The sequence below is a fragment of the Anser brachyrhynchus genome, assembly GCF_964034855.1.
Source record: "Anser brachyrhynchus genome assembly, chromosome: 1".
NCBI lineage: Eukaryota > Metazoa > Chordata > Aves > Anseriformes > Anatidae > Anser > Anser brachyrhynchus.
In genome coordinates, this window is record NC_137694.1 from 186,724,691 (window position 1) to 186,746,110 (window position 21,420).

General features: G+C 40.7%; 1 protein-coding gene across 7 annotated transcripts in view; it reads left to right on the top strand.

Annotated features, from left to right (window-relative positions):
* Positions 1-21,420, top strand: part of DCLK1 (doublecortin like kinase 1) — a 243,785-nt gene that overhangs the window by 98,612 nt on the left and 123,753 nt on the right. Inside the window, exon 1 of one of the 7 annotated variants that reach the window (XM_080602956.1) lies at positions 599-3,198. The exons of the other annotated variants lie outside the window; for them this stretch is intronic. The gene's annotated coding sequence lies outside the window, so the exon portion shown is untranslated. Of the gene's footprint in view, positions 1-598; positions 3,199-21,420 lie in introns of those variants that run through there. 7 annotated transcript variants of the gene reach the window in all.

Sequence of the window (21,420 nt, forward strand, 5' to 3'; positions counted from 1 at the left end):
TTATAGCACGCTTGTGAGTTGTTTATCAAAGCCGGTTAGAAGCAGCTGAACAGCTGCTGCTGAAGCTTTCCCTGCTGTTTTCTGGGACTGACACTAGTGTGAAAAATGTCAGGTGGTTTAGGGTCTCAACATGATAATCATCAAAGGTGATCGTGTGGAAGATAACTAATCTATACGTAGCACAGCCAGCTCCACGCATTGCATAAATTCTCTTTTCTGCTGAAAAGACGACATTAGGAAAAAGAAGTACCACGAAACAAAAACAGTTTCTTTGAGAAGGGTAGTGGTAATTGAAAATTGTAGAGGATCTGACTTTCAGTCCTGCCACCTCAGTGTTTTACACATTCTGGTTGTGATTCGCAATCAAGCAGGTTGGGAACTGCGGAGGTTACGTGTGTGTTCTGGGGATGCACGGTGAGCTGTTCAGCGCTGAAGCTGCCTTGTAGCTGGGCTTCAAAGCTGGCAAAAAGCTGTCTTCACAAGCTGTGTGCACGACCCCAGCTACACCTGATGAATACGGAGTGTGTGAGTGAGGGCTTGAGATTGCACTCGTGGACATGCCATGCACTCAGGTTTCTTTCCACCGGCTCTCCATGGCTTCAGAGCTAACAGTGCCTTAGGTAGCCCCAGCCTTCCCATCCTGTTGTCAGCTTCTCTGCAATTTCCAGGTGAGAGATCCCTGCTAGCAGGTGGTGGGGAACCATCCTAGGTACTCAAATGAGGAAGGAAAGCAGAAAGACAACTAAGGCGCGTTGTTGTAATCACTAGATAGAAATGCCGGAGAAGAAATGCTGCAGTGTGGCTCTGCAAATCAGCAGGTCCTGCTTTCAGCATCTCTCTCCTGTTTTTTTATAGGTTGTTGAGGCTCTTAACAAAGACATAGTTGAGCCTTTCCCACTTTCTCTACCAAGTGGTAAGGTCCATAAGCTTCAGTTGCAATGACCATTAGGTTTGGTAACACCGCACAGAGTTTGACTGCCGACTGCGGCAGGGTAACGCCCTGCGGGTGTGACACAGGTGACCCATGCTGTTCTGTGTGCCACCGCGTTGAGCCACATCCCGTGGAGGCTCACTGCACACCATCGACTGTGCTTGGCTGGTGAGGGGGGAAAATCCTCCCTGCGTAGGGTGATTTAACTCAAGCAAATTAAATTTTCTGTGCTTGAAATACTGTTTTCTGCCTTAGTATCACAGTATTGCACAGCATAAAAAAGTAAATTGTGCTGTGTGAAATTCAGTTATTTTTTAATAGGAGAAGGGATAATAGCATAAAGTTTCTTAAAGATCATGTGCTCTTGCTTTAATACCATGTCATTGAACAAAGGCCAAATAGTTTTCATTGATAAACCCTTTATATCTTATTCCAGGTTTCATGCAGAAGATTTAGTTTCTTCCTTAGTGCTCAAGGAAAAAATTAACTTCCTTCTCTGCATTATGCTTTTTACTGAATACTCTCCAAAATCAGGACACTTTGTGATGTATGGAAAAATACGTCTGTGCTGTAACACACTGATTAAACTGGAGCAAATCACCTCGTGGCTTTTGGAAGGTCAGACTGGAATCGAGCTTGGAATAGGACCTAGAACAGCGAGTTCCTAGGCCTAAGGGTTAAATCTATGTGGTCTAAATTGTAGAGGGCGATGAACCTTTATTCCCTGTTAGGACTCAGTACATTAATTAATCAATTATGGCTACTAATTAGCCCTTCCTGCATCTCAGTTTCTGATCTTGGACTTTTAGGACTGTGATTTTCAAACTTTGCAGTCATCTCAAAAATGGTAAGTTAGACAAATGTCTAGTTTGTGTTTTCCTATAGATGTTATCTGAACTTGCAGATGTTTTGATGCTGTAAGGTACTTGACAGTTTTAAATACAGGATTGTGTTTAAAAAATAATAATTAAAAAAAAAAGTCAGGAGCTGTAGAGTTCAAAGGGTCAAGTATATTGTGCACGGCAGCATCTGACTGAAAATAGTACCAGAATAAGCTGTCAGACTGTAAGGCTTGCTTCTGCACCAGGTGAAGCAGGGTGGCCCCAGTGACTTTACTGCTGATGGACCATGTTTGCTCACTTCTTAGTGGTTCAGATTGTCTTGTGCTGTCTGCATAAGGAATTAATTCTCCATATCTAGTTGGAAAATGTAAGGGCTGTAGGAGGCAGACGCACAGTGACAAGTTCATGAAAGTACATGAGAGAGCAAACAAGGAGAAGTTAAGGTTAAACAAGGATTTGCAAACACAACAATAACATCACACCATCTTTCAAAAGATACAGTGTGCTCTACAGTGGGTTGATATTCAGTGGTCATTTTATCTCCAGTAAGCATGGTCACTAAAAATACGCCTTTTGTGTTCTCATCCATGGGTGTTACAAAGGAGTGCGCAGTGACGCTGTATCTGGAACACCTCGTTCCATCCTGGGATTTCTTGTTTTTCGTTATCAGGGGAAAAAAAACGTATGCTTCGCTCCATTGGTCATCTAGCTCAGTGCTGGAATCCTGACTGTGCTGTTGTGAAAGCTTTCCATGGCTTTGTCTGTTTGCCTGTTGCTTTTACTTCCTAGGAAAGTTACGATTTGTGCTTGTGAATGAGAACATGCTGTAGTGGTCATTATGGATTGTGCTCAGAGACAAATGAAGAGCATGATGAAGAGAGAACGTTTCACATTTCCTGCCAAATGAGAGAAGAGTCAGGTCTGAGAGAAATCCATTTTCTCACAGCCCATGTCCCAGATGTCTCACCTCAAACCTGAGGCAGTTCCAGACCTTAACTGCTGTGAATTACAGTAATGGGCAGATTGAATTGCAGCTTCTATTTTGAGTTTAGGGTGGAAAAACTCCCCAAATTAAAAGTTGTGGATCAAATCCTCAGAGGCTGCAAAAGTTGTGCGGTCATTTCCTCCTCTTCCTCATTCCCATCTGCAGCAGCAACAAGACCCTGATGAGTTGGTGTTCCTGCAGAAAAGATCATTTAATAGAAGTGCTGCTCTGTGTGTGGCAACCTGCATGGGAAGAGCTTTGTGTAGACTGTCTGCGTGTTTCTTGACATGAATAAGAGTTGGCCTTTATTGCTTACTTCATCTCCTCCCTGTGTTATGCTTGGATAAAGCCTCATCTGTGAGATACGAAGAGACTTCAAGGAGATGGCTGTTGGTGCAGCGGAGCATGGAGTCACTGCCTCTGCATTATGATCTGAGGAAGTAGGTGAAATACTAGTATGAAATTGGCATGTAGCTTTAGTGGAGAAAATGAGCTGCTTGCTCATTGTCTGCTTTCCACGTAACAGCCATCTCTGTTCATCATTTCTTGTTACCCTTTGGCCTCTTGTCACCCTGGTATTAAGCCTATTATGGGAATGAAATGGGTTCTATAAACTCAGGTCACTTCTTAATGGACAGTAATTCAAATGATGAGACATGTAATTGGTTATAACTTACCCTAATTGACATGCTTTTCCCAGGACAACTCCAGCGCTCAGGCAGTAGGAGCACGGATGTTATTAACCAGGGCAAGTGTGAAGGACGTCCCACTTTCATGTGTCCTGTTCTGTCTCCCTGGGTCAGATGCAGAGTAACTTTCATCCAGACAGGCGTAGTTCAGGTCATGTGCATATAAACACCTTCAGCATCAAAAGCAGGGAGAAAATTCCTGCCTACCTTCATTCTATTAAATTTGGATGCAGATACCAGCAGTGGCAGGTAATGAGCAGACAGTAAAATGAGGTGATGGTGCTGCAGCGCATGTGCGTCTGCTGCGTCTTCCCAGCACCGGTCACAGATTCCTTCCTTCCGAGGGGGCCAGCCTTGTGCCAGCCTTTAAGAAAGGGTATTCTCTGTTCTTTGCATTACCAGGAATTTGAAGCCCTTATATGCTCAAGGCAGAAGATCGAAAATTTCTTGGAGAAGTTGCTAATTGCAGCAATAATAGTGCATTTTTTTCTTTCTAGCGCAGGTCTTAAGGCTTAAAATAAAATGTCTGCAGATGCTGGAATGCACTGATCCTGTATGGTAGTGTAATAGGCTATCTTAAAGCCGCACTGCCTTTAATTTATTTCCATTTAGAAGAATAAATATTCCTCCAAGCTGAACAGACAAACAGAGACATTTATTCTTACAGAGTGGAAAGCTTATGAGCTTCAAATTCTTTTTTGTAAAAATAACCACAAGAACTGCAAAGATTTTTGGTTAGGGGAAGACAGAGTATTTTCCTGTCTCTTTCTTAGATTTCCTCCAAACCACCAAAGACGGTAGTCACGTGTCAGGCTGATAAAAGAAAGGCATGTTCTTACGGAGAGTCAGAGCCTGGGTTCATGCTCGAGAACTGTCAGAAAGCACAAAAATGCACAAGTTCTTACTAAGCTGTGCAGGTCGAAATCTTAATGATGTGTTTGTGCCTGTTCCTGAGTTTTTGAAAAGCATTTAGTGTTCTTCTTGTGGTGTCAAAAAAAAAAAAGAAAAAAAGGTGTCACCTACTGCTTTTTCCCTTGCCTGCCTGAATCTTTAAAAAGCATGTTAATTCACACACTTTCTTTATGCATGCTATTAATTGAGGGAAAAATTTCTGCAGGCCTTTAGGACAGCTTTCAGAATTGTTATTTTACTCCCAGGGAGTTTTGTTCATTTTGTATGATAGCAAATGCACTTCCTTCTGGACTGCATGCACAGATCCTCATCGGCTGTAACGCTCTGGGCTTCGGCCATTTCCTTACTGCAAATGAATAATGAATAAGCTGTGGTTTGAAAGCTAATGGTTCAAGATGAAATCAGAAGCTCATTGCAACATGGATGATATTCATTTGTCATCTCCATGGAAACAGCTATTTGTCAAGACTGCAGCGAAGACTATAACAAGAAAGTGAGTGGCTGTTGGAGGACTTTTGCTGGGAAGCAGAGCTAACAGACGATGGAATTGCACAGGAACACAGCATTATTTGTGAAATGGGATTATTTTAGTAATGCGTAAGTCTTTAACCTTGCAGGATATGTATTTTGGAGTATTTTGCAAAATTGAAATCTACTGATAGATTCTAGGGAAAAAAAATGCATCGATATCCGGGGAATCTCATTCTCACCTGTTGTGGTCGAGATGCACAAGAGCACGTGGTAATTCCAGGGCTACAGAGCTGTACGGCCCCTTGCATCCAAAATGTGCCTGCATGGCCCCCTGCAGTCTGCCCGCGGTAAATGTCACCAGATTTAACAGTGCTGGTTAGCAACAGAAAGAATTTTCTGTTATTCAGGTAAATTAATTAAAGCAAACTTCAGAGTTTTCCGTAACTGAGTTTGGGTTAAATCTTTTGCTTCTGTTAGTGGAAGGTAAGGGACTTGCAGAAGAGAGACAGTGGTACAGCAGTTTATCATTCCTCAGGGCTGGGCGTCCTGTTTATTCTCTCATACAGGTTATTCTCTCATTTAAATAATAATAAAAGAGAAGCCCCAGTCCTGAAACACTGCTCAGTATGTCTTTCCACAACATGCTTGAGCTTTTAGTTTTGCATGTAATGTGATGGACTCAATATTTATTCTTTAGTACTCTTAAGATAGCTTTAACTGCATGCTGGCAGGTAAGCTCAGAGCATCAGAGAGGCAACAAAAAGAGCATTGGAGGCTTCTCTTCCAACTTCATGTGTGGTATGCTTCAGCTTTTAGAAGCAGGGAAGAAGATTTTGGAACTGGCACTGCTCTCTTACAGGACCATCGTGTGCCTTCACTGTGGCAGGTGATGCAGGAGGGGAAAATAACATTTTGTCCCCCCTCCAGAGCTGGACTGAAGTGCCCATGACCAGGTGAAACAGAGCTACCACTCCTTCCTCTTGAAGAAAAACGGGGAGAGTCGAGACAGGTCACTTTGCAATTTGATTTCCGGGTAAAGTCTGTAAGGACTTTGGTCCCACAGCACAGGCAAAAGTGGGAGGAATTAGTGGAGGTGAGGATTGTCTCCTTTATATATATATATATATATATATATGTATATATATATATATATATATATAAATTCTCTTTTAAAAGAATGATCTGTTCAGGAACAGGCTCGTAGCCACCTGTCAGGAGTTTTTTTTTTTTGCTTCTAAACCTATGCAAGTGCTGCTGCTTATCCTTTACAATTAGTTTCAAAAAATCATTTTAAAAAATGATCAGAAATTTTGGCTTCCTTTTGCACAGTACTTACTGCGGCAGTTCCACAAAATGAAGTGTACTGAACATTTACTTCCAGCATGTTTCGCAGTCAGCCCTTGTGACACAGGGCAACACTTGGGTGTTGATTCAAATGGTACAATTTACTCATTCCACTACCTGTGACAGTTCATACACCTGCATTGATGTTTCTTGGCTGTGATAGTTATGTTCTCCTGTAGTGCCTCTTGTCCCACGTTACTAAAGAGATGGAGGACGCTTCGGTGGGACCTGACCATTCGCTCTGGTGTCGAGTGTGTGGCATCTCCTGCAACTTCCCTAAGGCAGGTCTTTCTGCCTGAGAGCAAGAAACAGAAGATGAAGGGTGAGCAGAGAGACGACAGGATGGGAATAAGGTAGTTGAGGCAGCAGATACTAAAGAAATAAAGAACAAGAGCAAGAGTGATGGCAGCAGAAAGTGAACTGAAGGAAAAAATGGGGGAATGTGTGAAACCCAAATCTCACGCTGCAAGAACTACTTTGCAGATTGCTCGTAGGCAAACACGGCTTTAAGGAAAGCAAGTTAATGCATCTGAAATGTCAGGAAAAAAGTGTGGTGTCTTCCTGGGTGGAAACAATAGATTTCTCATCTTTAAGAAATACGAAGTCATTGATCTTGGAGCTCTGCAATAAAAATGCTCTTGGGGATATAGGAGAGCCCATTTATGCTCCCTTTTCCTCCCTTTAAGAATATCTGGATATAACGATGTTGAGTATGAAGCCGCATTTTCCTTGTTGGAGAGGGTAAAACAATGTAAAAAAATCACATTAAACCCAGCAGAACACTTAAACCCCCTCCAGAGAGGAAGCTGTGAGGTCCGAGCTGTGAGGCTGAGCTGCCTGCACCCAGCCGAGCGGTGGTTTGGGCTTTGTGAGGTTGCAGCTCCACCTGGTGCACAAGGGGGACACGGCAGCGGCAGCCCGGGGAGCTGTGGTGTGCTGTGATGTGCTGTGATGTGCTCTGCTTTCCTCTGCTCTGCTCTTCTTTGCTCTCCTCTGCTCTGCTCCCTCCTGGAGACAGCCACCTGCACCCCTCGCTTTCCTCTCCAGGTGTGCACCACGCGTGGTCCAGGGGCGCAGGAGCAGCAAGTGGCGCTGCTTTCAAGCAGCCATCTGCCTTTATTGGACGTCAGAAGGTTGATGGTTAATTCCTGGTACAGCAGGCAAGCTCTTCATAATGTTCCTGAGATGAAGCCCCATACGCAGAGCATTTGAAGGCTGCTCTGGATAATTAAAATAGAATGCAGACCACTGGAACCACTTCAGATAGACACAAACTACTTAAGTCTCGTTTAGAAACAATATTAATTCCCTGAATATTCACAGTTGGTTAGGAGCTAACACAAGGCTGCTTCACGCAGTCAGGATTACAGATCTTTATCAAGACAAAATTCCTTCTGAAGCGGCCAGCTAAGTAAGGTGAGCACTTGGTTTTGCCCAGGAAGTATTTTAAGATGCTCCAGTTAGTAACTTAGCTTTATGTTCTTCCGAGCCTTCGAGTTGGTTGGTTCACTGTGCCACTCAAAACAGCAGGTGCTTTGATCCCATCGAAAATGTTCTTCCGGCAACTTTTGGGTCACTTGACAGAAATTAATACAGTACTTGGGTGATCAGCTTTTACCTGCAGAGCTAAGTTCAAATGTAATCTAGAGGATCTTTAGATACACTATCAGAGTCTCAATTAGTGCTCTCTTCCCTTTCCTGTGTTCCCATTTCCCCCCTCTCCTGCACTAATCTGCATGTTCAGGAAGTTTTGAGACAAATAAAGATGCCAAGTGCAGGTGTTTATGAAGGTTGGCTAGTGAGGCTGTTTTTTGCTTAGGCTCTAAGCTACCTCCACAGGCAGAAGCGTAAGATACCTCTTGAAGGTAATTCAAAGCACTTAAAGTTTTGCTCCTGCTCTGAACCGGCTTTTAAAATTCTCTTTCCTACTGAAGAACTTTCTGTGTTTGATTTTTTTTAGTGAACTTTTGTGAGTGCATTCTCCTCTTTGTGTATAATGCCGGAGGAAAAGAAGTACAATTTTATTATAGCAGCTGTAAAGAAATATTACTGCCTAAGGTATGCCCAATCATATACTGCTAAGAAAAACAACATTCAGAAACCCTTTTCTGATTCTTTTTTTCTGATTCTTAATTCTGGATTTATGTGAATACATCACTTCTGGTAGCAAACTCTCTGGCTCCTACTAAGAGCTTAGTCTAGGTCCTTGTAGATGATTTCTACACCAAGTTACTGCTCTGAAGTAGACAAAAGGCATTTTGTGTGCTTTCAGGATTGTTTTATTTTAAGAAGGAAAATATGCTGTCAGTCTCTTGTCTCCTGCAAAGAAGTGTTGTGCTACAGGCTCCTCAGCTTGAACAAAAGGCAAAATAACTTCATCTATAAAAACAAAAATGGATTGAAAGAAATGTCTTTTGGGATCAAGAGAGTTGATTTGATGATGAGGAAGGCTCAAGTAAGGGCGGGTACTTGGGGTATTCTTGGCTAAGGGTGTTGGTTGTCTCTTGCACACTGGTAGAAAGTGTAATTACCTAGTTAATGCAAGACAAATGCATCTCATATACATTGCTGCCTAACATACATTGAAAAGAATAACTGTGCAGAGTGCCCTGTAACAGTAAGGCACTTGACAGTGCTCTGCAGGCATAGTTGTGAAGCTCTCATTTCTCTGCATTCATCACCACTTTTTTCAGGTTTTCTGTTAAGCAACATAAAGAATTCAGCTTGGGATTCCAAAATCACACTGCTGTTGCAGAATCTATTAAGACAGCAAGGCATCTCTTATTTTTTCTGAAGCATTACCTGCGCTTGCTCAAAGTAAGTAATAACACTTCCAAACTAATGAAGTCAGTCTGAATAACTGGAGCCTTGCCATTAATTTAAGTGAGAGTGCTTATTCCCTGTCACGTGCCTGATGTTTGTGAATATCGTTCAAGGACTCCTTGAAGAGTCCCAGGACTGAGACTGGCTCATAATTGCTTCCATCCCCATCCAAGTGTGTCACCATCTGTGGACTGTATAGTTCCTTCCTTCTTGCTGCTTTTGCCTGACCTGATATTTATATATATTTATTTTTGATTGTGCACAAATGAACCGGCTTCAGCTGTCAGCTTGTCCACAGCCCCATCTTTGTTGTCAGGTGGTTAAGATGCTTACCTTTTTCCCTCTTTTGAACTGCCAACACAATTCTTTCACATTTTGGATTAACCAAAAAAACCCACACCTCACAAAACAACAACAAGAACAAGAAACATGCAAGCAAAGGAGAAAGATTCAGGCAATGATGTTTCACAGATGTACTTAAACTTAGTAGAGAATAACCACTTTGAACAAACCTTCATCTGTTTTGTGTGTGTATTTTTTTCTTCTTACAGACCAGAAATTTTTTGATTCTTTATGGTTAGCAGTTGCAAATTGTGTCCTGGGATCTTTAGATCTGTTGATATGTATTGAATATATAGAGAAATGTATAGGCTTAGCTGCCTGAGTTGTTCTTCTGGAGCCAAAAGCTTAGCTGTTCTGAGCCCTGCACAGAAATTGCCCTTCTGTGGCTCTGGCCCTTTATGCTGAAGAATAGCATCAGTGGGTGAAAAGGAAATTCAAAAACCCAGCAGGGCGTTATCACAGCTGAAATTGCTTTTGGTGCAAATTTCCTTTCCCCACATGGTGCTGTTTTCTGTTGTTGTATCTTGTTCTGACACATCTGTACCTAGCAGCCTCCTGAATTACAAACGTAATAAACTCTTCTACATTTCATAGCCTGACTTCTCTCATGTTTCTTTATCACATAATTTCCCCAAAGATGTAGCATCTCAAAGGTAAATGCATTTGAGCTGAGTTTTGAGTTAGAGTTCATTATCGGTAGTAGTATCAGAATACAGGTTATGCAAGTTGAAAGAGAAAAGGTGGTAAAGTTGCGTAAGGACAGCCGAAGAGCTGAAGGATTTGCTGGACTTCCGGGCCCCTGGTTCAACAAGAACATATCTGGAGGTGCAGTGCTTGTTTTTTTTTTTGTCTTTTTTGTTTTTTGAGTCAGTTATTCTTCAGGTGTGTGTTACAGTGCGTACCATTTGCAAGTACACTTGACAAATACTGTTGGTACAATTATTGCATGTAAGCAATGCTGTGCTGCCAGCAGAGATGTGCATCTGCAGTTTGTTGCACCTTCGTATGTCAAGAACCACCAACACACTTCCAAAGTCCTTTGACGTTTATTTATGTCTCCATGTTTTCCCTCTGAGCTGTGACACAGCTTAAAGTAAATCACCCTAAAGGTGCACAGATGAGGCTGAACTTCCTAATAATTAAGCATGAATGCAACACTGTTTGCTTGTGGAATCTGTAAATATGCAGCTGCCAGGTCAGTATGAATGTCAGGTGAATGCAAGAGGGTTGCATGGCAGCCAAATATTTGTCTTTACGTTTTCTTAGACAACAAGTATATTTTAATGATAATGGTATTGGTATAGCACTGTAATAGTCTAATAGTCTAATAATTTTAATTTTAAGAGTAACAGCTCTGGATATCTGTTCTTAATAAAAGTATTTCCTTTCACAGTTTATTGCTGAGATCTAGAAAGGTTTTCTTGCAAAATAGGGTTTTCAAAGGAGTTGTTTTCTGTGTTGTTGTGCTGGAACTTTCTGATGTACTTGAAGAAGCTCCTCTTGATCCTCTACCTCCTATTGCTGTGTTCATTTATTCCTTGTTTTGCTGACCTGGATTTATTTTAAACTTGAACTGACACTGCATTTTTCTGTTTAGCTACTTCTCGACAGGTTTCTTTTTAATTCTTCACTCTTTTAAGTAGTCAGTTGTGGCTCTTATCCTTGCAAAATCTTTCTTCTAAGTGTCAATCTGATATTTTTTTTTGCTTTGTTTCTTTGTTGTCAGCTATAATATTGATAGTTCATGGATCTGTAAACTGCTGATTTTTTTTTTTACTTTGTGAGATTTTGTCCCAGAACTTGCTGTACTGAGAATCTCACAGAATAAAGCAGTAGCCTTGGTTTCAATAGCAGATAATTTTGTGGCAAAGCAGTCTCCATGTTCAGTGTGCTTCAGAAATTGTAACTGTTGAGACCAGCCTAAGACATTGTTCTGACCATATTATGGGAAGGAAACTGAGGTATGTCTTCCACAGAGCTGGACTTAAAAGTTTCAGATTGCTGTGATTATTGCCTTGAACTCTTTCACGCTGTACATTTTTGTAAGTTAGATTCTGCCTGCTGTAGATTCCCTACTTTTTTGTTCCGTCTTAAGGAACCAAGCCAGTGATAATGACTTTCCAGTTAAAAGAATCATTCCACCAGATTCCAGTTATGGGTTGCACATGTAGACCCTCTTTATGCTGCTTAGTAATTTTTCTGAATTAAATACTCTACTTTTCTAGTAACTACTGTAAATTCAAGGTATTTCCAGTGAGACAGATTCTCTGATCATTTCCCCAAGAAATGCTCTTGGGGAAGCATATAATTTGAACAGTGGCTTTGTTAGCTAGATACTTGTATATTAATATTAGTGTTTAATTTACACGCTTTCTATCCATCTTGTTAACATCTGTTGTAATAATGGAAACTATTACCAAATAGTTTAAAGAGTGATGGTGATGAGATAGCATGCATGTGAATGTGTTTGGATTGCACTTGAGATTTATTGTCCACATTTCGCATTTGGAGTAAAGAGAACCTCTCAATTTTCACTTTTCTTGAGCGTAAAGAGCTTTAATAGTTGGATCATATGAGCTGGTTATTGAAAAGGTGACTATTATTGTTCAGCCCAACTGACCCTCCGGAATTTGAGAAAGGTGTTTGCCTATTCAGGGTTTTGCATTTTCTGCTATTTTATTGCCCTTATCGTTACATGAAATGCTACATTATCAGCATACTTGTGTTGGTTTTGTACTGGTGCCAGCTGCAGTGTGCACTGACTTGTTGAAACCTTGACATCTGTTTTCCCTTTTCCTCCTTTTTTTTTAGAAGTCAACCATGTCGCTCTTTTTCAGCGTTGCATGCTGAGCCTTAACTTAGCGTGTGTATCTAGCCAAAAGGCATCAGACATCTCAGTTATGTTCCAGACAGTATGAGATGGAGTGATGTCTCGAATGCTTTTTATTAATGATCATGCCTGAAAGAAATGCAGTTTACAGCATTATCACCAGAGTCCACCATTAGTCAAGAAGCTAACATTGGAACATTGTGTCATGGACGTTAAGGTGATGCCCGCATTGTAGCGCTGGGATTCTGGAATTAAAATGTTTACAAAGAAGGGAAGAATAAATCTCCCATCTCAAAACGGGTGCCTGTGTGTTATTGCACGGTCCATCTGCTACTTGATTTACTAGTTGAAATCTAGTTCTGCTGCAGGCGCAAGGCGTGATAGATTTGCTTGAGGTATTAATAGCTTTTACAAAATCCATGTTTTTACCTGCTTCTACAGCGTTCTCTCTCTCTCTTTCGCAAGAACAAGAAAGCCAGAGACATTCCCTTCTTTGACAAAGACAGACTGTGAGGCAGATTGCTCTGAATCTGAGATCAATCAAATTAAAAGAAATCTTTTGATTTTGGGTGGCTTTCCAGAAACTGCCTCCTTGAATGCCAACAGGTGGACCTGATGACATGGTAGTCTTCAACCTTGATGCTTTGATAATGGTGTGTAGATTATAACTTTGACCTTTTCGTGCATCGGTCAGTGATGTATATAATGCAATTTCTGTTACAGAAGGATTTGCAGCATGTAAAGTGAAATTACAAGTAGAAGATTTCCATCTGGATTTGGATCCAGACAAATGGTAAATTTTATCCAGACCGATCCCCAGATAAATGGTGTCTCCCAGTCTCCAAGTAATCTCCCAGGGTCTCGCAAAGCAGTTGCAGCTTTCTTCCACAATTCCCAGCTGGGAAGGTAGAGAGCAGCATCTGGCCGGCCAAGCTTAGAGCTTCCTGCTGAGCACAACTTCACAAAAATAAGCAGACCTTTAGAAAATTATGCAGTGGACCTTGGTAAAAACAAAACAACAAGAACAAAGAATCACTTCTGCTGTAAAGATTCAAGGAATCATACTTGCCTTACAGTATGTGTTTGGTGCATCTCTTAGTTGAATATGGAAATACCAATATTGCACGCTTCAGGATAAAATGATTAGAGAGCCTTTGGTTAAAGGACTATTAAGTTCAAGGAGAAATACCTATCACAAGGCTTTACTGACCTGTAAATATTTGGAAAAAGTAGATTTTGAGCAAAACCGATCACGCGCATGTTATTTTTGAGATCTATTCATAAAATCCAAGTTTTCAAAATTTGTGGAAAAGTGCATTAAAACTGCTTAAAAATTTTGGACCCACTGACTGCTTTATGAGGAAATGGGCCAATATAATGCATTTGTTAAATACAGTGAGTGTGACTGAGTACAATGTTTAATTTATTCTAGCACTAGAAGCTTACCCTGAAAGCTATTTTTATCTGTACTTGAAAAAGACATTTCCTTCTCGTCTCAGAACCTGCAATTATAATTCCCACAAATTGGCACCTGACTAAATTTTTCTTTTGAATGAATGCATTTCACCTAGCTGGTCTCTGCCCCCTCATTTCCCAGATCTAAGCAAGTTAAAGGATAGGAGTAAATCATCTGCAAAAATTTGTCTTGAAATATGAACAATAAAAAAATCTTCATGGTTCTTACTTATTTTAGAAACTTTGTGCACAGACAGAGGAATCTTGTCCAGTGCTCTGCTGTTGATTACAAATGTAACAAAGCCGTTGACTTTCATTTCTGAATGAAATTAGTTGGCCCAGTATTCTAAAGAGTAGTACTTGCCAAACCAATAAATAATAGCACTTGCACTTCTAACATGAGTAGTGATGATCGAAAAGCCACTGGGACTTCGTAGTGCATGCCCTTCAGATTGTAGGATTCTCATTCATAAGAGCTTCTGTCAGAGAAGGGCCTTGTGCAGCCCCTGAGCTCTCACTGCTTTTGGAGGAATGCACTGACAAGTGCTTAAGATGTTTTTTGAGACTGGTCTGAAACTAGCAGCTTTTGTGTGAGTCCAGTTGCAGGAGTGCAATGATTTGCATGGGAAATGCGTAAGTAATTGCCAGCTTAACAGAAGACGTCAGCTGTAAGAGGATGAACAAGCTTCCTTATGATTCTTCATTCATTAAATCGTAGGCAGCATGTTTTATGCTTAATTCTTTTATTCCTGATTACGTGACAAGAGAATTCAGTAATAATCACGAAATAAAGTAACTCACAGGGCCATGATAATGCATTTATCTTTTTCTGCAAAAGACAGCTTTTATATCTGCGTAAATTGTTCCTGTTGAACATAGATGCACTGAAGTTCAGATGCTTTTCAACAGAAGTCCACAGTGTTGTGTGAGATACTAGTATATATTTTCCTGGTAAGAACACGTACTATTTTCCTGTTTTATGTACCTGTCTTTCAAACTATTTTAGTTCTTCTGACAAGGCTTTGTTCAAGCACTTGAATTCAAAGAAATTTGATTTTTCTAAGCAATCCCTAACTTTCTGGTTATTAGGATTATGTGAGTACACAATTTACTCGTAAGATAATTGCCATGTGTTTGTACAAAAATACACGCGGGCTGGCTGCCAGAGTCCTGTAAACAATGACGTCCCGCACTGTGCATATCTGACCACTAAATGGTAGTGTTGTGTTGCCTCTGAGACAGGAAAACATATGAATATGGCAGAAAAAACAACCCAACGTAATCCAGCTGTAGTTGAACTTTACAATCAAAGTCTCAACTGCTTTTTTATCGGCCCATTACGTACATCTGCTGCTGCTAAATCAGCTGCTCTTTCAATGTTTGGTTGTACTGAAAAAACAGTTTAATGCTCATTTGTTTTAAATAAGTATGAGGAGTTCTTATTTTCCTCTCTGTCCCTTTATGAGCCTTATTCTGTTGTCTGGAATTTCAGTCACGAACACGCTGATCAGTTGTGCAATTGCCATGGGATTAACAGGATCATATTTTGTGGTGACAAGCAGGATTCAGTTTCCTTCAATGCAAAAGACATCTGTGGTTGATGTGGTCAAATGATTCATAATTTAGGAGAAATGTTGAGCTGGCATATGTATATAACTTCTACGAGCAAGTCTGGGCTCTGGGACTGCAAAGTTATCTCCCATTTAATTGTGGTGTAGCAAATATGCATAGCATATTTGAGAGGGAAAAGGGATGCTTTAGGAATGTGTTTGTGACAGATGGATATCCCGCTTCCTAATCCAGCTGGACTTGTACACACTAAGGCTTCATCTTCCCGTTTCTTAGCCAAAAATATTACTTAGGCATTGCTGCAGTCCTTCATTTGCTCATAAGGATGCCTGTTTGCTTACTTGCCTGGATAATCTATCTGCTCATTCAGCCTTATTGCTTTTCTCACAAATAAAAATTAAATATTTAATCAAAATATTAATTAAAATATAATACTATGAATAATAAAGTAGAAAAAATATTTTTGAAGTAATGCCTGTGGTGTTGGGTTTTCCTGGTGATGGGAATAGTTGTGAGTTGGACCGCAATGTACAGATACCTGAACAGCTGCTGCTTCCAGAGGATGTATTGGGCAGAGCTGCAGGTGGAAGAGAGCATTCCTCTTTGTCAACAGCATTACGCTATCATTTCTCCTTACCAAAGCAAGAGGTAATAATGCCTGATCCCACTTTCTTGGTCATCCTGTGACAGACAGTAAAGTTGCTTTTGCATTGCTTTCTGCTCTAAACAGCCAGTACTTCATCTGTGGCACCTGTTGGACCACAAAACAATAGGATACAGCTCTTGATTCAGATGCAAATAACTCTTTTGACTCTGAGGAAGTTTAGGATGAAGCATTATGTGACATTTATACACTGTAGACATTGCTTATTTGTTGTTTTCTGTGATTTGTTAGACACTTTACAGTAGTTTAAGGAGTAGCCAATGCTGTGAGGTACTTTCAGTCAAAAGATAGGATGTAGCTGGCTGGAAATGCAAATTCAATTTTTGCAGGAAACGCCAGCAAATAAAAATTCTGAAGCCCTAAAAAAAATAATTTCTTCATGCAGATGGTGGTCAAGTTGGACTGGGCTGCCCAGGGAAGTTGTAGAGTCCCCATCCCTGGAGGACTCCACTCCCTTTAAGAGCCGTGGATGTGGCACTAAGGGACGTGGTTTAATGTTGGGACTTAGTAGGTTGGGTTGTGGTTGGACTTGATGATCCTGAAGGCCTTTCCTCATCGAGATGATTCTGTAATTTAACAATTTTGGGGGCAGTTGATTCTGTTATGGGACCCTGAGCATAAGTATCTCTGTAAACTGTACCGGTATGATGTCTTTACTGTGATGCTCTAATTCATCAGTTCATCTAATGTAATCTTATTGAGGCAGTAACGTCTCTGCAGCACACAAACCTTGGATTCTGGCCAAGTAGCGGCATCTGTCAGCAACTTGGGGAATTGAAGTGCCCCAAAAGGAAGATGAGCCAGTTGGTGGATAACTCAAGACATTTGTTAAATCCACATTGGCAACCAGATAAACGTCAAATATAAAGATAAGATGCATAAAACATGAGATTTATTGCTTGCTACATAAAGTGTACAGATCCAGGTTTCTCCATACTAAGTTGTGTATGATGATCACTTCAGGAACAGATAAAGCAGAAACAGAAGAGGCTCTGAGAAGGTGATGTGCATGACTGACTAGGGCATGAAAGACTTCAGTCTTTCAGGTTTTACTGCTTCTCCTCACGTGTATATTTTTGAGGAAGTCAAATCACAGAGAAAAAAAAAGTACATTATTTAGAACTTAATGCAGGAATTCTTCAATTAAGCTAATGTCAGTAAATAACTGAGTCAACTCTTCACTTGCTGCACCAGTTTACTCATAGACAAAGTGTGTGGTTAAGGCTAGAAAACTAGAAAATAGAGGAATTAGTGAAACTCCCACTGAGAGTCCTGTTAGTGTGAACCTACAGTGCCCTCCAGTTTTGCAAGGGCAAAAGCTCACGCTTTGTTGGTCTTCAACTGTGAGAGGGTTGGGTGCAGCTAGTAAAGGTGTTTGTTCACATCTGATAACTGCAAGATACGAGATACTCCTCTGAAACACCTACTCTTGGTTGCTTTGGATGGACTGGAATGGCACAGGGCAAGAAGCGGACAGTTGAAGGAAAAGAGCTAAGTATGTTGGGCTAAGGTTTTAATAATTGTACCAAAGTATTGAAGATCGCTTTTAAATAGGGAGCTAAGGGGCAAAATAGCCCCTAAATCCTAAATTTAGGATGTAAAGAAAAAGAGGAACATACTAAGATGATGTAAGTAGGAAGCCAGTAGAGTTTTACACTTAGTAGGCTCTGAAGTTGGAAAGATGGAAGGTGTTGAGTTTCTTGGTGAATTGTAACCAAGGACATAGAACTGCTTTTACATGGTGCAGTAAGTCACTCTAGAAATGAGAGTGGGAGAGATGAAGAAATTGAATCTGTAAGGAAATGCATTGATCGGTGTCGTTGCAAGCAGAAGAATAATTAAATATGGTACTATTGAAACCAGAAAGGCCATTTCCAGAGAGGATTATGTGGATCTGGTAAATCGGAGTTAGGCAGACAATGAGGAAAAAGCATTTCAGAAAGAGGCTGCTGATGCAGTTGCAAAAACCATCCTTGATGAAGTGACGGAGAGATTATAAAGAACGTTATAAAGATTATAAAGTTGTTGGCTGTGGAGCTGTTCAGACGGTACTAAAGAGGGGGATGTGGGAGGAGAATTACGTAGTAATGCTGATGAGCAAGGGTAACAGAAGAATGGAAAGAGCCTGCTCAAGGAGTTCATATGCAGGAAAGATAAAGGAATCTGGCAGAAGAGAGAGTTGTTGTCTTGGGCAAGACTTGTGGTATGGATGGTTTGGAAGAGAGAACCTGAGTGAGAGGGGAGCAGGCGTCAGTACTGGAGACTTTCTGAAGTAAGAGGTACAGAGGGAAAGAAAATTTTAGTATGCTACAGGGTTTGAGTAGCAGAGTGAGGGGACAAAAAAAGCAATGAGCTGTTAGAGAATTGAATGAGGGCAGCAAGTTTATATTTAATGGGAGGAGGAGATGCCCATCCTAGGCTTGATGACTCTCTGTCTTTATTTTTCCTATTTCATGTGTGAACACGTGTCACCTTGCTCTACATCAGCTAGTTAGTACCATTGTGCATTGGTCCTGATATCAAAGTGTGGTAACATTTGAGCAGGAGTAATTTTTGGGTGTGGGTAGGAGCTGGGTTCTCACTGTTCTTGTCCTGTCTCCCATGAAGCAATTTATGACAGGGGTTTGAGCTCTCCATGTTAGTGGTTCCCAGAGAGAAACTTCACGAAACTTCAAATATCAGTGTTTCTCAACATTAAATTCATGCATAACCCTCTAAGTTCCCTGTTGGGATATATCCCCTGCTCTCCTCAAATTCCGTAGCATAGACACTTGTTTAGAAAACTAATTTTTGTTTAAAAAAATAATTGTTGAAATCTCACCTGATGTTTCAACAGCAAAACCTGGAATCTTAATTTACATAGATTTACTTCTAAACTTCGTGTCATTTAATGCCACGTAGAAGAACAAAACAGAATGTATTAAGACTAGTGTGTTGCACGTAGTGTAGAAAGGATTTCTTGTTCCTGTGAGAAGACCAAGACAGAAATACATACTATTTTAACTGAGGAAGGCAGATAGTTTGTTCCTACTAATTTATTGGCCAAGTCTTAGCTAGCTGAAAATCCTGAAGGCTGAGTTGCATCTAGCACAAAATGAGTGCTGATGAATATACAAATTGCAGAAATAAATTGATACATTTTCAAGAATTAAATGAATAGAGTAACCTTTTCATTTGTGATGGAATAAAAGGAAGAGTGATCGGTCCTGAGTAGGTGCTCATCAAGAGGCAGCTTAGGAGGGAAGGTGAGTGTGGGGTGAAGCGCAGCTCCCCGGGCTTGGGGAGCTTTTGATGTGCTCTGGGGAGGTAGCAGGTTAGCGAGCCATTGAGTATGAAAATTCATGTTTCTGACTGCTGCTTATGGTAGTGTCTTGTGTTCATCTTGCAGTGGGGAGTAAAACATGCTATTTCAAGAGACATTAATCTGATGCGTGGCCTCACAAGCCAGTTGTAAAGGCGGTGTGGCTGTGCAGCTTCAGCCAGCCCAAACCCCGGCGGTAACGTCTCCTCTTCATTTACAGAGGGCACTCTTGTAATGAGAATCTCACGATAAAATGCTCTTCTTCACTGAAAAGCTCTCACAGCTTGATGATGCGGTTGTCACCATGGAGATTTCATTCCGACAGAACAGAATTAATTCAGTGCTGTTCGACTTCGGAAACGTGCAGCAGATACCTCCCAGTGCCTTTGGCTAACCCACCACCTGAGGAGAGAACTTGGATCAGAAACCAAGAGAGGAAATACATACATGTTGATGATACATTATATTTTTTGTAGATGACCGGATCTAAAGAAGTGTCATGTGCATAATGACAGATAAATGTGAAAGGGCATGAATAAAAGCCGCAGAGCCTGGGTCAGCAGGAAGGGAAATAGACTTGCCTTAAATGTAGAGAAAATACTCAGATGTGATGCTCCGTGGATTCGTGTTGAGGTCTGATACCTTTTTGTCATAAAGGATGTTATGTGCAATTATCACATACTCCACAAAGAATGGAGCAGGCTGAGGTTCCTCCAACATACACATATTAAGGAGGGAAAAAAAAAGGTGTTGATAGCACATTTATTTAGAAACAGCAAGTATTTTTCTTTCTTCTTCCTAAAAGCCTTATTGTTATGTTTGGATTTCTGATTTCACAGTAATGACCTAAAAAGCAATTACGCCAATATGGAAATGTTTTTTTTTTTTTGTTCTGAAACCATGAAAACCTTTTGAATGAGTAATGGTTGCCTTACTGGTCTTTCTGCAGAATAGTCTGCGAAGGAAAGCTCTGTACAGTATGGAATGTATTACAAAACTGAACAAAGCACTCAGAAATACAGTGTGGGAAGTAGCCTTATACGGGCTAGAAGATAAATATAATGATATAGAAGGTCTTTTGTTCCTGTAGTTCTGCTAGGATTAGGAAGTTAAAGAAAAACTACGGTGTCTTGTCCTATACAAACAGCTTGTGTGAATTGATAAGCTCTCAGGAATATCCGTAACTATCACAAAACTGCCAGTGGTAGATGACAGTGAAGTTAGCTCGGGATCTAATCTGAGATGTTTCTCCATGAAGCAACAAAGAGTGGAGATATGGGTAAAGTAAGTACTTCAGAGGTGGTGATAATTGGAAAATATAGTTTGGTTAAGGAGGAAAATAGAGGGAAACATATGAAGATAAATTTAAATCTTAAGGAGGAACTTTGTTTTATTGGGGAAAAACAACAACAGCAAAAAACAACAACCACAAAAACCAGAAAAACAAAACATAAGAGTAGAACAGAGGTATAGTGAGCTCCTTAGAACTAAAGAGACCTGCCAGGAATTAAACGTGAAGTCTGAGTGAATCAAAAGTAGCAAGAAAAAAAAAACCTACCAACCCTCCATGAACTTATAAAGCTGAGCACCAAATTCATGAGTCAGAGTCTTAAAATGGTGAATCATTTAAACACTGAGGTTTTTCCAGGGATAACTTTTTTCTAATGTCTTCTTCAAAGTAAGGGAAATGATAATTGAACTTAACATGAGATTGTTACAGGTACAAAAAGGTACTTAATTTATTTAAAACTTCCCAACTGGCTGCCAAGAGGATTGTCTGTGGGGCTGCTCTGAGTTCCCCCACCTTCGGGTGTCTTTCCACGTGAGTTTCGCTGTGTCTCTGTCACCCTCTGAACACTCTCCTGCCTTGCAGCCTACGGCTCTTCTTATACTCACTTCCCTGCCTTTATGCCTCACGTTTTCCTTTTGCCATCCTTCATTTGTCTTTCTTTCCAGAAGACTTCTATACCGGCTTATTGAGTGCTCTTTGTATCGTTCTGCGTCTTTTTTTGTTTTCTCCCTTATTTCTTTGTCCTCGATTTTGCTTTCCAGCTCTCCATTAACCACGTTGCCTTAGGGCACCCCAGCTTGAGATCTTCTCATTGCTCATCCAAAGCAGAGTCTAATTCAGAGTCTAATTAAGTTGTTGTTGTTGAAAGAAGACAAACACACAGAGCGCTCCCCCTTCTTTTCCTCTCCAAAACACAGCATATGAAAAGTGTAATAAAAACATGAGAGCAAGTAACACTGGTGGTGTTACGC